The 12,347-nt window shown below is 38.7% G+C and overlaps 1 protein-coding gene, 1 non-coding gene and 1 pseudogene across 4 annotated transcripts in view; all 3 read right to left on the bottom strand.

Moving 5' to 3' along the window:
- The window catches only part of DENND4C (DENN domain containing 4C), a 165,237-nt gene that overhangs the window by 107,252 nt on the left and 45,638 nt on the right, over positions 1–12,347 (bottom strand). The window lies entirely within an intron of this gene.
- On the bottom strand, positions 4,923–5,086 carry LOC111765832 (U1 spliceosomal RNA). The gene has a single exon (XR_002798058.1). It is a non-coding gene; the product is annotated as a U1 spliceosomal RNA (small nuclear RNA).
- LOC101411502 (integrin beta-1-binding protein 1 pseudogene) lies at positions 9,196–9,775 on the bottom strand (annotated as a pseudogene).

Below are 12,347 nucleotides of genomic sequence, written 5' to 3'. Positions count from 1 at the left end.
AACAAATTGGTCATCACAGGAAGATGGCAAACTAGAAAGACACGGAAGTCTCTCCTCTGCCAGAAAAATAGCTAGAGGATAGGCTGAAACAGCCTAGGAAAAAAACCGCCTAGGGTTTAGGATACCAGGCAAAGTCTGGACACTGCCCAGAAAAGAGAGGTACAAAGGAAAAGAACTGCAAAGGCAAGACTGTGAGTTAAACTGGCAACTGCTACTGCTGACATCCTTCCCCGCTCTAAAGACATTTTAGAATTCTCAAGCCTCTGGGAATTTGCCCAGTCTGGCTACACAGCAGGCTCCAGGGATCCACTGCCCAAAGAAAGGGGAGAGAGAAGGACACAGCCTAAGGCTGACTCAGCTTTTGACCTACCAGCCCTTCCAGGCTGGGTAGGGCTGTGCCACTGGGAGCCAATACAGGACTAAAGGTATCTGATCCCTCTCAATCTCCCTCTCTTCTAACTGGGACTGATGATTCAGGACGCACCTCCCCAGGAAAGGGGAAAGGGAGAGACACAGTCTAAGGGTGTCTCAACTTTCAAACCACAAAGTTGATCTGTTATGTCCCAGAAGCCCTTCCAGGCCAGGTGGGGCAGCACCATGGTTTCCTTGGGGGCTACCTTGGAACTAAAGAGATAAGCGACTAAAAAGATCTGACCCTCCCAATCTCCCTCTCTACTAACCAGAACCTATTGCTGAGGATGCAGAGAGGAGTGGAATTATATCCTACCCAGGAAAAGGAAGGGGCCTGCCAGTGAAGGCTGGAGAAGGCTCTTAGCCTCTAGGCAGGAACCTCTAGCCCATTGATCCAACCCCTGATGCAGCAAAACACACCAACCGGGTATTGAATTGAGGTGCTGCCAGAGTGCCATCTGCTCAAAGACTGAAGAAGTGCGTGTGAAAAATTAAAAGTGAATAATTGAGAGGCTTTTTCCGACCTTTATAGCCTCCCTCCCCAAGGACCTAGGAAGCCAGTCTGCAACCCATTACTAGGTCCAGAGCCCAGTTTTGAGCAACTAACAGGGACAATCCTAATGATCCAGGTCAAACCAAGAATCAAAGAACAGCAGTAACACACAGCTTGCTGCCACTAAATCCTTACAAAAGACAAAGAAATTGAGCATCTGAGTAAACTACCATACTAATCAGATGCCTAGACATCAGCAAAAAAATTATGACCCCTACTAATAGACGACATGGCCCAAAAAAGGAATATATCAAAGCCCCAGAACAGACACAGGATTTGAGACAATGAATTAATGAGATGCACAAAACTTCCAAAATCAAATTAATGAGTTGAAAGACTATATGGTGAAAGAGATAAATAACATCAAAAAGACACTGAGAAAGCAAAAAAAATAATTTCAAATCCTGAAGCAAACAGAGCCCATGGGAATGAAAAACACAACAGGTGAGATAAAATACACATCAGAGGCATACAACAGACTCAAAATGATAGAAAAAAGAATGAGATACCAAAGATAAAATAGCTGACATGGAAGAGAGAAAAGAACAGATAGAGAAAAGAATGAAAAAAATTAGGCAGGGGCTCAGGGAGCTGAATGACAGGTGAAATGCAACAACATACGTGTAATGGGAGTTCCGAAGGAGAAGAGAAGGGAAAAGGGGCAGAAAAAGTAGTTGAGGAAATAATAGCTAAAAATTTCCCAACTCTCATGAAAGAAATGCATTTACATATCCAAGAAGTGCAGCATACCTCAATCTAAATAAATATGAATAGACCTACTCCAAGACACATCTACTCAGAATGCCAATGTCAGAGATAAAGAGATGGAGTAGATGTGGCTCCAGCAACTGGATGCCTGACTCTGACACAAGAGGTCCCAGGTTCATTTCCCAGTGCCTCCAAAAGAAGATGAGAAGAAGGTACAACAAGCACACCCCACAACAGCCTCAATGAGGAGATGCCATAACAAGCACATGCTGCACCTGCAAATGCCACAAACAGCAGTGAAGAGAAGTGGGTCAGGCAGGTAGGACTCGCCTCCCACATTGGGAGTCTGGATCCCAGTGCCTCCTAAAGAAGATGAGCAGACAATGGGAACACACATGGATCAATTTGAGGCATGAGGGGTGATATAAAAAAAATGTTTAAAAAGAAAAAAAAAATTCTGAGAGCAGAGAGAGAAAAGAAAACCATCACACACAAGGGATGCCCAGTAAGACTTATTGTGGATTTTTCAACAGAAACCATGGAGGCAAGAAGAGAGTGGTATGATACAATTAGGGTACTCAAAGAGATAAACTGCCAACCAAGAATTCTTTAATCAGCAAAAGTGTCCTTCAAATAGAAAGGTGAGCATAAAGTATTCACAGAGAGAAACTAAGAGAGGTCGTGAAAAAGAATCTACCTTTGCAGGAAATATTAAAGGAAGCCTTAAAGCAGGTGTCCTTAACCAGGGGGTTCTTGAGCTTGAAGTGAAAAAAAATTAACTTATTATCTTTATTTTCTCTGACCTCTAACTGAAATCTAGCATTTCTTCCACTTATGAATATATGCTATAAATAAATTACAATATATTCATTTCCCCTGACTGGCAAAGGGGTCTGTGGAACAAAAAAGGTAAAGAACCCTTGCTTTAGAGCCTGAAAGAAAAAGGCAAGAGAGAGAGGCTTAGAGGCTTGGAGGAGAGTAGAGAAAAAAGATTAGCAGAAAGGATAACCGAAAGACTAAAAAGACATATGAAAGTAAAAAATAATATATGAAAACCAAAAACCAAAATGGTAGAAGTAAATAATACATTTACAATAATATCACTGCATGTGAATGGATTAAACTTCCCAATCAAAAGAGAGAGGCTGACAGAATGGATAAAAAAAGACATGAGCCATCCATATGCTGCTTACAGGAAACTTACAGGAATACAAACCGGCTGAAAGTGAAAGGTTGGAAAAGATATTCCATGCAAATAATAACCACAAATGAGGAAGGGCAGCTATACTAATATCGGACAAAACAGACTTTAAATGCAAAAAAGTTAGAAGAGATATAGAAGGCCATTATATATTATATATTATATATTATATATTATATATTATATATTAAAAGGGACAATCCACCAGGAAGATATAAATATCTATGCACCTGAGGGTGCCCCAAAATACATGAGGCAAACTCAGGTAAAACTGAAGGGAGAAAGAGACATCTCTACAATAATCAACACAACATTCTCATCATTAGAGAGAACAACTAAACAGAAGATCAACAAGGAAACAGAGAATTTGAACAATGTGATAAATTAGTTGGACCTAACATATATACAGAATGATGCATCCAAACTCAGTGGGTTATACATTCTTCTTCAGTGCCCATGGATCTTTCTCCAGACCACACATTAGAGCACAATGCAATCCTCAATAAATATAAAGAAACTTTTCAGATCATAATGGAAAGAAACAGGAAATCAGTAATAGGAAAGAGGCATATTCACAGGTGTTGGAGGCTAAACAACACACTCCTAAGTATTCAGTGGGTCAAAGAAGAAATTGCAAGGGAAATCGTTAAATATACTGAGACTGACGAAAATGACAACAAACTTACCAAAACCTATGGGCCACAGCAAAGGCAGTCTTGAGAGGGAAATTTATACCCCTAAATGCCCATATTAAAAAAGAAGAATGAGCTAAACTCAAAGATTTAACTGAACAGCTAGATAAACTAGAAAAGGAACAGCAAACCAATCCCAAACCAAGCAGAAGGAAAGAAATAATAAAGATTAGGGCAGAAATGAACAAAATTGAGAACAAAAAAACAATAGAGAAAATCAACAAAACCAAAAGCTTGTTCTTTGAGAAGATTAATAAAATTGATAAGCCCCTAGATAGACTAACAAAGAAAAGAAGAGAGAAGATGCAAATAAAAACAACCAGAAATAAAAGAGGGGAAGATATGACTCACCTTACAGAAATAAAAAGATCAAAAGAGGATATTACAAGAAACTATATGCCAACAAACAAGACAACCTAGGTGAAATGGACAAATTCCTAAAAATGCACTAACAACCTAAACTGACACTACAAGAAATGCAAGAACTTAACAAACCAATCACATTTAAAGAGACTGAATCAGTCATCAAAAATCTCCTAACAAAGAAAAGGCCAGGACTAGAGGGCTTCACCAGTAAATTCTACCAAGCATTTAAGAAGAATTAATACCAATCCTGTTTAAACTCTTTCAAAAAACTGAAGATGAGGAAAAATTACCCAACACATTTTAAGAAGACAACATGACCCTAATACCAAAGCCAAGTAAAGACACTATGAGAAAAGAAAATTATTGACTAATCTCTCTAATGAAAATAGATGCAAAAATTCTCAACAAAATACTTGCAAATTGAATCCAACAGCATATCAAAAGATTTATACATCATGACTAAGTGGGATTTATTCCTGGTATTCATGGCTGGTTCAACATAAGAAAATCAATCAACGTAATACACCATATTAACAAATTAAAGGGAAAAAAAAAACACCACATGCAGAAAAGTAATTCAACGAAATCCACCATCCTTTCTTGATAAAAAACACTCCAAAAAATAGGAACAGAAGAAAAACTGCTCAATAAGATAAAAGGCATATGTGAAAAACCAACAGCCAACATCATACTGAAAGGGGAAAGGTTGAAAGCTTTCCCTCTAATATCAAGAACAAGACAAGGATGCCCACTGTCACCATTGTTATTCAACATTTTACTATAAGTTCTAGCTAGCGCAAGTAGAAAATAAGAAACAAATAAAATAAAAAGCACCCCAATAATAAAAAATGAAGTAAAATTCTATTTCTTGATGACATGATCCTGTATTTAGAGAATTCTGAAATGTCTACAACAAAGCTATTTGAGCTAATAAGTTAGTAAAAGGGCAGGATAAAGATCAATTCACAAAAAATTAGGTAATTTTTTTTTTAGAGGGAGAGCATGAACGCAGTCCCCTGCTACTATAACTTATGCAGTAGAGTTTTAAACATTTGGGGAAATCACAGGGTCAGCACATTTGGAGTGCAATGTGATAAGCCTCATCCTGGGAAAACCATCTTCATAATCATGGTATCTCTCCTGCCAGGTAAGTATCAATAATGTTTCTGTACACTAGTACAGTAGAACAATCTGAGGAGGAAATTAAGGGGGGAAATTCCATTTACAATAGCAACAAAAAAGACTCAAATACCTTGGAAGCAATTTAACCAGGGCAGCACAGAACCTGTATGCAGAAAACTACAACACAATTGCTAAAAGCAATCTATGAAGACCTAAACAAATGGAAAAACATTCCATGTTGATGGATTGGAAGACTAAATATCATGAAGATGTCAATCCTACCCAAACTGATTTATAGAGTCAATGCAGTACTAATCAAAATTCCAACAGCCTACTTTACAGAAATAGAAAAGGTAATTACCAAATTCATTTGGAAGGAAAAGTGCAACCGCATAGCCAAAAGCTTTCTAAAAAAAAGAGCGACATAGGAGGAATTTCATTGCCTGACCTTGAAACCACTTACAAAGCTACAGTATCAAAAGAGCATGGTACTTGAATAAATTTAGACTCATCAATCAGTGGAATAGAACTAAGAGTCCAGAAATAAACTCTCACCTCTACAGTCAACTGGTCTTTGACAAACCTACCAAGCCCATGTTAATGGGACAAAACAGCCTCTTCAACAAATGGTGCTGGGAGAACTGCATAATCTATAACCAAAAGAACCAAAAAGGACCCCTACCTCACTCCTATACAAGAATCAACTCAAAATGGATCAAAGACCTAAATATAAAAGCCAGGACCATAAAACTACTAGAAGAAAATATAGGGAAACATCTTAAAGATCTTGTGGTAGATAGTGGTTTCTTGAACCTTACGCCCAAAGCACGTATAACAAAAGAAAAAATAAGGGAAGCAGATGTGGTTCAAGCAACAGGGCTCCTGTCTACCATATAGGAGGTCCAGGGTTTGATTCCCAGGGCCTCCTGGTGAAGGCAAGCTGGTCCGAGTGGTATGCTGGCCAGCGCAGGAGTGCTGGTCCACATAACAAGCTGGCCCGAATGGAGAGCTGGTGCAGCAAGGTGACACAACAAAAAGAGACACAGAGGAGAGACAATAAGAGATACAGCAGAACAAGGCGCTGAGGTGGTGGAAGAGATTGAGCACCTCTCTTCCATTCTGAAAGGTCCCAGGATTGGTTCCTGGTGCCGCCTAAAGAGAAGACAAGTAGACACAAAAGAATACGCAGCGAATGGACAGAGAGAGCAGATGGGGGCGGAGGGGGAGGCAGAAATAAATCCTTAATAAATAAATAGGACCTCCTCAAAATTAAACACTTTTGCACTTCACAGGACTTTGTCAAAGGAAGAAAAGGAAGTTGACTCGATGGGAGAAAATATCTGTAAACCACATGTCCAATAAGAATTTAATATCCATGATATAAAAAGAGATGCTATTCATACAACTCAACAAAAGCCAAATGACAAGTTTAAAATATGGGCAAAAGACTTGAATAGAAATTTGTCTAAAGAAGAAATACAAATAGCAAAAAAAAAAACCATGAAAAAATGTTCTACATCACTAACAATTAGAGAAATGCAAATCAAAACTACAATGAGATATCATTTCACACATATCAGAATGTCCACTATTAAAAAGACAGAGAACTACTAGTTTTAGAGAGGATATGGAGAGATAGGAATACTTATTACCTTGTGGTGGAATGCAGAATGATACAGCCACAGTGAAGGGCTGTTTAGCAGTTCCTGAAGAAATTGAATATAGGTTTGCCATGAAACCCTGCAACACCACTACTGGGTATACACCCAGAAAAAGTGGAAGGAGTAACACAAGTAGACATATGCACACTGATGTTCAAAAACGCCAAAAATTGGAAACAACCCAGGTGTCCATCAACTGATGAGCAGATAAACATAATGTAGTATATATGGACATGGAATACTATGCTGCTGCAAAAAGAAATGAAATTGGACACATATGATATTAATATGGATGAACCTTGAGGACATTATGCTAAGTGAAATACGTCAGACACAAAAAGACAAATATTGTATGGTCTCACCAATATGAACTAAATATGAAGACTAAATGCATGGAGTTAAAGTCTAGAGTATAGGTTATTAGATGGTAAGAGGAGGGCTGAGAAGGGGTACTGATGCTTAATGTGTTAATATGCAGAAGCTTCAATTAACTCGACTATAAAAGGGTGAAAATGGAAAGAGTTGATAGTAACACATTATAGTGAGTAGAACTAACACAGCTGGTTAATAAAGGAGATTGTGGCTGAAAAGGGTAGTCTAGGGATGTAAACATCAATTGAAAGAAAGCTAGAGAATAATCTAGGGACTGAGTAACAGTCCAGAGGAAGATGAAAATTATAGTTAATAGTACAAATACAAGAAGGTCCTTCTATGAACTAGAACTAATATACATCACTATTGCAAGGTGGTTAAGAACGTGGAGAAGTACGGGAAAAATACAATTAATACAACCTACGGACTCTAGTCAACAGCAATATTGTACAATAAGTATCAATGCCAAAGATGTACTATGATAATAATCAGGGGATATGGAAAAAATATACCAAATGTATGGTATTAGACATCAGTTAGTAGTAATAGTCTGATGATATTATCTCTTAATTTGTAACAAATGTTCCACAACAACGAAGTGTGTTGGTGGAGAGGTGTTGTATGGAATTCCACACATGTGCATGATTGTTTTGTAAGTTCACAACTTCTCCAATATATAAATTTTTAAAAGTGCAATTAACATCGTTATAACCTCAATTTATAAGGCTAAAAAAAGTTATAAACAATTTCTCTGAGAAAAATATTTTTTTTAAGTTTCAAAATATTTGTTTACATTACAAGGAAAGTTCAGCTTAATCAAAGTTATTTGCTACATTTAAGCAATTTAAAATAGGGCTTAGTGAATCCATTTAGAAAGCATTACCAACATCAGTTACCAGTTTTGCTGGTTGGATAATGGAACTAAAAAACTGAAAAAAGTAATTTCAAATAAAGTCAGTTCCTCTCTCAGCACACAATGCTGTATAGTTCTCTACTACTGCACCTGCAAAAGAAAATTGTGTAAAGAAAGGTTGCAAACACACATGCCTAAAAGGGCTGGTAGGATATGAGTTGTGGAACCTAGAGAAAACGGGTAGCCTCTACCAGTCAGCTACAGCCAACTACTTCCAAAAAAACTTAGCATAACCAAAACTTCTTAAAAAAAAAAATTCAGGGTTTTTATGTAGATTACCAATATTTTTTGTTAATTTTTTTTTAAGATTTATTTTATTTATTCCACTCCCCACCCACTGTTTGCATTCACTGTCTGCTCTCTGTGTTCACTGCCATGTGCTCTCTGTGTCTGCTTGTTTTCTCTTTAGGAGGCACTAGTAACCAAATCTGGGATCTCCCACGTGGGAGAGAGGCAATCAATTGCTTGAGTCATCTCAGCTCCCTGCTTTGTTGTGTCTCTCATTGTCTTTCCCCTTTGTGTCTCCTTGTTGTGTCAGCTTGTCATGCCTGCCAATCACACCAGCTGCTCTCTTGCTCTTCTTCCCCAGGAGGCACCAGAAACTGAACCCTGGACCTACCATGTGGTAGGCAGGAGCTCAATCACTTGAGCCACATCTGCTTCCCCCAAGTTTTAAAATAAAGGCAACTAATTAAAAATTCTTAAACACTGAGATATGCAAGCAAAACACATATGTAAGGAATATTTACTCAAAAGGTTAAATGTCTAAATTCCATTTCTTTTAAAAATTGACCTGGATAAATGTCTACTTCACCAATAAAGATACATGAGTCAATGAGCTTAAATGTATATCAAATGGATAACAACTACAAAGAAGGGTATAAGAAAACTAATTCAAATAAACTCTGAACACATTGCTTTGACTATATACCCTCAGTATATAGACAAAAAGAACTAAAAATAAATCTTGTCCTTTACTTACAAGGTTTGTCTTTTTAAGATACTCACATTTTAATATAAAAACAAATGACCAATATTTTATACATTTAATTTTCTTCAAAAAATCTAGAACAAGGGACCACTTCAAATGTCCATAATAGTTCGGCATTACAGATTAAAATAAAACTATTTAGAAAACATCTGAACTTTCTTCCAAATGAAGCTGACTTCCACTTGATTACAGAATTCAAGATTTCTCAGATGATAAACCAGTCAAAACCAGTGGATAAAGCTTTACAAATTGCTATTGCTTGTTTCAACGCTGTTGCAGTGATAAACCCATGGGCTGCATTCTTCACTGCTTGCATCTGTGGTTTTCAGAGCCACCAAGCTTTCCCCTGCCCTCAAGACATCATCACAGTATACCATCCAGTGATTAAAGAGCATGCCTATAAACGCTGATACTTTTATACCGTACTTGGAAACTCCCATAATAAATTCTTCCTTCAGAAGAACAAAAGACAACTTTCCAACTTGCTGGGTAACATCTGTAAATTTTATCAGGTCTAGCAGCCCTTCAAGACTTCTTTCCCTCAGAGACTTTCAGTTTCTCAATGGCACAAACATATTCTTTTCCAGAATTCTGCACAGGTATCTGAATAACTGTTGCTTTGTCCTGAGCTTTTGCTAGAATCTGTATCAAGGTGGCTACAGTAGTGGACTGTAAAGTCCCCCAAGGCTGGAATTGACAGACTTGCTCTTAGTACTGATTTCACTACTTTTGGCAGCTGCTACTACTGTGTCATGTTTTGGGGTTTTTTTGCCTTTCCAAAACATAGCTTGATCCAAAGAAGCTCCCTGTAGAACTGAATGCTATTTCATTGTCTTCCAAAGTTCCACAGACAGCAGTCTATACAGATAGCTTCCTTTCTTTCTGGCATGGTCAATTCCTTTAGAAAAAACTATGCACCTCCCAACCGCAGGCCCATCTCTGGTGCTGCTTTTCGTTGGAATCAGAAGGACACCACTGCAACAGCCAGTGCCTGTGGTGGCTCTTCCAGTTCTTATTCCAGCGCCAGCTTTTTGACACTCTCTCCTCAGCCCACCAACCCCTATAAGCTTCGTTTTTGATAGTGGTATGGGTGTAGAAATTCTGAAATTAGTCTATATGTAACCTATGAATGACAAACTGTTGGAAGCCAGAGTTCTTGCGGTGGGAAAAGGGAGATACAAATCCTGAATGGAAGAAAGCAAGTAAGAATTTGTGTACTGTAATAAAATTAGAGTTACATAATAAATTAATGACTTTATATATATAAAATGGAGTGTTGTACTCTTGAGTGAATCCTAGAGCAGAAAAGACATATCAACCAATAAATCAAAACAGGTGAAATTAAAATAAAACCTGAACTTTAGTTAGTAGCAATGGGCCTATGTGGATTTCATGGTTTGGACAACTAAATGTACCACGGTAATATACGATGTTAACCATACTTTATGTCTACAATATCTTTTCAAATTTACTATAAATCTAAAATTATCCCAAAATAAAAAATAACTAGATCTGTATGTTATTAATAACATTATTTGGGAAACAGACTTTGGCCCAGTGGTTAGGGTGTCAGTCTACCACATGGGAGGTCCGCGGTTCAAGCCCCGGGCCTCCTTGACCCGTGTGGAGCTGGCCCATGTGCAGTGCTGATGCGCGCAAGGAGTGCCGTGCCACACAGGGGTGTCCCCCGCGTAGGGGAGCCCCATGCGCAAGGAGTGCACCCATAAGGAGAGCCGCCCAGCGGGAAGGAGGGAGCAGCCTGCCGAGGAATGGGGCCGCCCACACTTCCCGTGCCGCTGATGACAACAGAAGCGGACAAAGAAACAAGACGCAGCAAAAAAAAAAAGACACAGAAAACAGACAACCGGGGGAGGGGAGGGGAATTAAATAAATAAAAATAAAATCTTAAAAAAAAAATAAAATAAAATAATAACATTATTAATAGCAACCCCCCGAAAGGGAAATTCATAAATCCATCAACTCATGAATGATATATGTAATGTATCAATACAGTGGTGTAGTATTCAGCAGCAAAAAGGAATAAAGTACTAATACATGCTACAAAACAGATGAACCTTGAAAACACAAGGTCACCTTGTCCCAGTACATATCCCAAGTCCCGGTTCCAGAGGATCCAGAGAAACCCTTATTCACATATTGGGAGCATGTATGCTGGCCCAATTTCTAGATGGTGACCTGAAAAACTTGCTGTCCCAAAATTTGCCTTGTGTGTAGAAATTAGCTCAGAGAGCTTTCCTACAAAACAATGTCAGAGAGCAGACAAGTAGCTACTTAAGCACAAGAGTCTACAAGTGCCTGGAACCATGGGAAAACTGTTTACTAGGTAAAAGGGAATACTCTTCATTCGTGCAATCAGGGGAATTCATAGTGCCAAAAGGGCATGCCCTAGACAAAAAACATGTATAGAAAGAACCAGGAGGCCTCTATGCTTTAGCCTGGAGCTACTAACATAAATATGTATGGATAAACTCTGAAGAAGAGCACTCACATAGGTCAACCTGCAAAGACTAGCAACGGTTTTCTTTTTTTCTTTCTTTCACTTCTTTTCCCTCAGCTCCTGGGATTAAAGGAAAGTTCTGTCACAACACTAGCTGGATACAAGCTTAAGGAACAGACTTCTCAGAGTCTAAATTTCGGCAATAACAAATTAACATATCAAAAGGACCAGATTTTGGGAAGCGGATTTGGCTCAACGGATAGAGCATCCACCTACCACATGGGAGGTCCAGGGTTCAAATCCAGGGCTTCCTGGCCCATGTGATGAGCTGGCCCGTGCACAGTGCCGTGCCATGCAGGGGTGTCCCCCACATAGGGGAGCCCCACATGCAAGGAGCATGCCCCATAAGGAGAGCCGCCCAGTACGAAAAAAGTGCAGCCTGCCCAGGGTGGCGCTGCACACACAGAGAGCTGACGCAGCATGATAACCACAAAAAGAGACACAGATTCCTGGTGCCGCTGACAAGAATACAAGCAGACACAGAAGAACACACAGCAAATGGACACAGAGAGCAGACAACTGGAGGGCAGGGAAGGGGAGAGAAATAAATAAAAATCTAAAAAAAAAAAAAAAAAGACCAGATTTCAACAAAAGATTACAAAACATATAAACAGGATGCAAAGGCCCAGGCAAAGGAGAATATTAAAACATTAGCAACCACCAATAAGGAGGATCAGACATAAGACAGTCCAAAGACTTTAAAAAGTGATCCCAAATATGTGCAAAGAACTCAAGGAAAACATGGACCAAAACACTAAAGGAAATCAGGAAAATGATAAACACACACACACAACATTGAGAGAGATGAAAATTTCTATGAAAAGGAACCAAGCAGAAAT

This window comes from Dasypus novemcinctus, chromosome 8 (genome assembly GCF_030445035.2).
Source record: "Dasypus novemcinctus isolate mDasNov1 chromosome 8, mDasNov1.1.hap2, whole genome shotgun sequence".
NCBI classification, from domain to species: Eukaryota; Metazoa; Chordata; class Mammalia; order Cingulata; family Dasypodidae; genus Dasypus; species Dasypus novemcinctus.
Note: the sequence above shows the minus strand (reverse complement) of the source record. Positions and strands in the feature narration are given on the sequence as shown.